Below are 5,031 nucleotides of genomic sequence, written 5' to 3'. Positions count from 1 at the left end.
TCATAAATTGAGAATATTTCTCTAGATAACACGAATCCTCAGTACACACGTGGCAGTCTCGCTTTTAAGCTAATATGTTGTGAGTCATGCTGAGTTCTCTTCCCTTGAGGTTAAATGTATTTCCTAGACTTTTTTTTCCTTTATCTTTTCCTCTGCTCCATTCTCCACCTTTTTTTCTCTTCATGTGTCAGTCAATTCAGAAAATAACACCAAACTTTGCAACTATCTCAAAATGTTGGTAGATTCTGTGAAGATATAGCTGCAAGGAATAAAAATTGTTTGAAAAATGCTCTCTTACGTTTCATAGAGTGAAAATACTTTATCCTGGCAGGTATTTTCCAATATGAAATGAGAAGCTCTGTTGAAAAGCACAATAATGCCAGAAAAGGAAGCTCTATCCTTTTCTTTCTAGGGTTCTTCTTCTTACTGAAGTTAATAAAGATGGTAGGTAGCAGGGGTCATCTACAATCACAAATAATCTAATGTCTAGTTAAGCCAGTGGTTTCAACTGATTTGGAGTCACAGCTGAATAGCAGAAAGCAAGAAAGAACAACACCACATAAAACCAGGGAGTTTGGATAATTCATCCAGTACGTAATCGGGACTCGAATCTTACAGTAAGACTGTGTCTTACTCATCCTCATATATTTACCTCTGGCCACCAAACTGTGCAATCAATAATTGCATAATACCTATTTCTGATGTTCCATTGTATAAAGACTTCTCCTGTGTCCCATGTCCTCTTCTTTAAAAGAGAAAGACATGTATTCTATCATTTATTTTCTTGCTGCTGGATGCAATTTTGCTCTAGGATAAACTCTTAGACTCAGACCAAATTATTGGTTAACATATGTCGATTACTAAGTGTGTTTAACTACCACTGTTACCATGAAGATGGGCACACACCCAACCACAATTACAAATTAATTCATGAAAAGAAAAAGAAGCCAGTCATAATTATATATTCTTTTTAAAGTGCAATAAATTTTCAACAGGCTAATAAAATGAGATCTGACATATAACAACCTACCATCCTGGATATTCTTAAATCTTAACTGCATACTATGAATGATGCTAATATTTTACAATGGCATACAGTAAAATCAGTAAGTTATCACTTCTTGAAAAAAAATGTTTTCATGGTGTACACACCTAAAATATTTAATGCTTAATTGCTTAAAAATGCAATAGGATAGACCTCATGAGCCTAATGTAATTAAAAGAATATTAATGCTCTACAATTACACAGTTGCATATAATCTCATTGAGTACCTTTTGAGGCAGATTGGGGTTATTTTCCCCAATTTATGGATAGCAAAATTGAGATATAGAGGGTTTAGGTGACTTGCCATTGGCCACTAAGCTAAGCAGTGATAAAATTGAGAACACTATTCAAGTCTCAAGGGTTCTATTGCTGTATTCACTACATGTTTCTCCAAGGACTGTTAATGTTTAGATTTCAGTAATATTCACAGTTGATTTCTCTATGATTATGTTGGAAAACTCATATAATACAAGTGTCAGGGAATCAAAGATAATACCAGCATTGTATTTCACCAATTAAAGTGGAAAAAAATATTCTAATTCATTCAATTGTTTATTCATTCAAACAACAAATAATTAAATACTGATATGTGTCAGGCATTGTGCTAGGTGCTATTATACCCACCTATGTTAGTTATCTTTGCTGTATAACAAATTATTCCAAAATATAATGGCTTAAAACAACAAACATGTATTAATTCACTGTTTCTGTGGACCAGGAATTCAAGAGCAACTTAGCTAAGTGGTTCTGGCTCAGGTTCTCTCTTGAGGTTCAGTAAAGATGATTTGGGATGCAGTCATCTGCAGGCTTGATAAAGGCTGGATGATATGCTTCTAAGTTCACTCACATTGCTGTCGTCAGGAGGCCTCAGTTTCTCACCAGCTGTTGGCTGGAAGCCTTAATTACTCTTAATGTGGGCCTCTCTGCATGTTTTATAATCTTCCCTAAGCAATCGCACTATATCATTTCTACAAAGTTCAATTCATGAGAACAAGTCACTAAGCACAGCCCAAGCTCAAGGTGAGGGGAATTCAGCTCCACCTTTCGAAGGAAGAAGTATCAAAGAACTTGTGGACATATTTTAAAACTACTATCAATGAATGTAATTTACTTTATGGATGTTAATCTAATTATTACAAAATGATCTGTTAATCTAATTGTAATAATTGGGCATTTAAAGGGAAACTAAGTTTATTAGAGAAGAGAGTGATTTGTTGTTTTTATTGCTTGTTTCCATTGTGTCCCCATTTTCATCTTACTCTATGAAAAATTCTACATACAGTGCTAAATAAATGATATCTTTTATCTTAAGATATCAGGTAGGAATTGCATTCAGTGCTTGGAATAGAAAACCCAAACAACAAAACCTTAAATAGGAGGGATTTATTTTCCTTCATGTAACAATAAGCCTAGAAATGAGCAATCCAGAGCTGGTAAGCTGGCCCTCCAAAACAATCATGAGCCAGACACCTCTGTCTTCCTACACTATTAACAGTGTGTAGAGTTTTGCTATTATGGTTGAAATATGGCTGTTCCACCTTCACCATCATACCACTGTTCCAGTTAAAAAAAAAAAAATGGGTACAAGTCCAATGACTAAATGAACAGTTCTTCCATAAAACTGTTAGCAACATCCACTTTAATTTTGTTGATAGGTCACATGGACAACCATGGCTTACAAGAGTCTGAAGAAGTAAAGATTTTTAACTGGACACATTATCACCCTGAAAAAAAAAATCAGTTCTGCTACTAAGGAAGAAAGAATATTGTCTTAAACAACTAGCAGTATCTACCACCATGCTCCAAGGAGCCTTGACATATTATCGAAATACCACACCAGGAAGACAACAACACTGTCCAATATTTATCTGTTTCAAATGGGAGAATCTGGTCAATTTGAGTCCCATAGATACAGTATATTTTCCAAAGTGGCCCAAACTTATTTTTCTTGTTGCTAATTTTTAAAGAATTGGCTGACAAAAATGTAACATCTAGCAATTTTTCCAAGATTACTGTACAGTTGTAAAAAAGGACATGCATAGAGAAGTTCATCAAAGAGTTGTTTATGTTAGTAAAAATTTGGAAAAAATGTAAATCAATAGAATACTGGTTAGATAAATTATGGTATGTCCACTTAATGGATACCATGTAACTTTTTAAAATAATGTTGTGACATATTGTTCAGTGAGAAAAGAACTGTGTATATAAGATCTCATTTATGAAATACTGTATTTATATGTCTCAGGTTTTTTTTTATTCTTAGAGATATCTGAAAGAATATATCATGAACTTTTAAAAATGGTTATCTCTGGATTATGAGGTTTGGGGAAAAAATTGTATTTCTTTGAATAGTTATATTGTTTTCATCAAAATAATAGCTATTTGCAAAAGTAACTAAAAAGGGTAGGAGGGGCTGATTTTATCCAGTATTGCTCATACCAACATTCCATCTTGCCAGTAATTTTCTTAGAAATGCTGTGGCCGAACTTACCCATGGAAAGATCTCTTACCTTTGCTCACTGGAAAAATGTTATTCCTTGTTCATTATAAATTTCGATAAAATTAAAATGAGATAAGGAATCCTGAGGTCCTTTGCTTTTTTTTCTATTTGGAATACTGTGACCTCTGAAAGGTTTCCTTTCCCTGTTTTACAGTGGCTGTGGAAAGGAAGAGGGTGAGGCTGGGCAGTAATATATACAGGTTGGGGAAGAGAAAAGAGGATGGTGGTAGGATGTAAGGAAGAGAAGTCTGGAGGCATAGACCAGGGAAAGTGCACTAACCTGGACATCAAGATACTTGCAATTCTCTTCTAGCATTGGCCTATCAGTTTATCTTTCTGACCTTATCTGAAAAATGAGAGGTGTAGATAACAAGCACTAGATGTTTTAAAATTCTTTTGGAAGAGTCTTTCGGATCTATTAATGGCACATCCTGGCAAACTACACTAGAGCTGAATCAAATTAAAGGAAAAATAACAATAACTTCCAAATGTTATTTATTATTTCTCCTAGCCATGTTGTTAAGCAACATGACAAGGTTACGTAGCTAAGAAGTGGAGGAACCAAGATTCCAGCCTAGATCCTACACTCCTAACAGCTATTCTGAAAGTTACTGAAGAACTGCCTGACGAGGGCATTTAAAGGAAGCAAGATAGCTTTCTCACCCTCAAGTTAGGCCTTGTAGACAATGGTTAACACCAATAAAGCCAAGACCTTATTACTTCCACCTCCCGATTGCTTTGGGGTTGCCTCAATGGCTAGTAGGCTCCTCCCTCTAATCAAAAGACAGCTTTCAAAGTCTTTTGTCAACTAAAGGGGAGATAAGTTTTGCAAAACTAAAGGAGAAGGGCTTTATGACAGCGCTGAAGTAACGACAGAACCAAATACCCCCTGTGCCTACAGGCGGCTTTGCGGTGTTACCACTAACTGAATTTTCAGCCCTTCCTGGTTCACACATCTGGTTAGCCAGCACCCGTTTGCATACCTCATCTTGCCGTATTTCCTTTCATTGAGGCCAGAGAGATACTGAGTACGGAGGAGGGGGATGCGGGTGAGTTGGGGGAAAACGTAAAAATCCGGGTAAGAGCATGCTAGAGGTCAAAAGACTCTTGTAGGGCTAGATCTGGTCCGTCAGACAAAGGTCCATAAGGCATCCCCAGCCTCAGTCCCTGTTGTGTCACTGCTTTAACCCCTCGCAAGGTCCGGAAGCTACTGCAAGAGCCTATAGCAGTATGAGGAAGGGGAAAGCCGGCAGCGAGGAGCTGCAAGTGGGCTGCGACTATCACTCACAGAAGACCCGACTTCCCAGACCCCTTCGCAGAAGGGCGGGGCGTGAGCTCGGCGGCCAATCCCAGCGTCCGCACGTCGCCGTAGCCCCGCCCCACCCGGTCCCCTCTCGCTCCGCCCTTCCCTGGGGCTGGTGCGGCGGCGGCGACGTCAGCGCCAGGAGACCCCTGGGTGGCGGCTGCGCCGTCGGCGGGCGGCGGC

This window comes from Pteropus vampyrus, unplaced genomic scaffold, assembly GCF_000151845.1.
Source record: "Pteropus vampyrus isolate Shadow unplaced genomic scaffold, Pvam_2.0 Scaffold4, whole genome shotgun sequence".
Taxonomy (NCBI): domain Eukaryota; kingdom Metazoa; phylum Chordata; class Mammalia; order Chiroptera; family Pteropodidae; genus Pteropus; species Pteropus vampyrus.
This window is presented reverse-complemented; position numbering follows the sequence as displayed.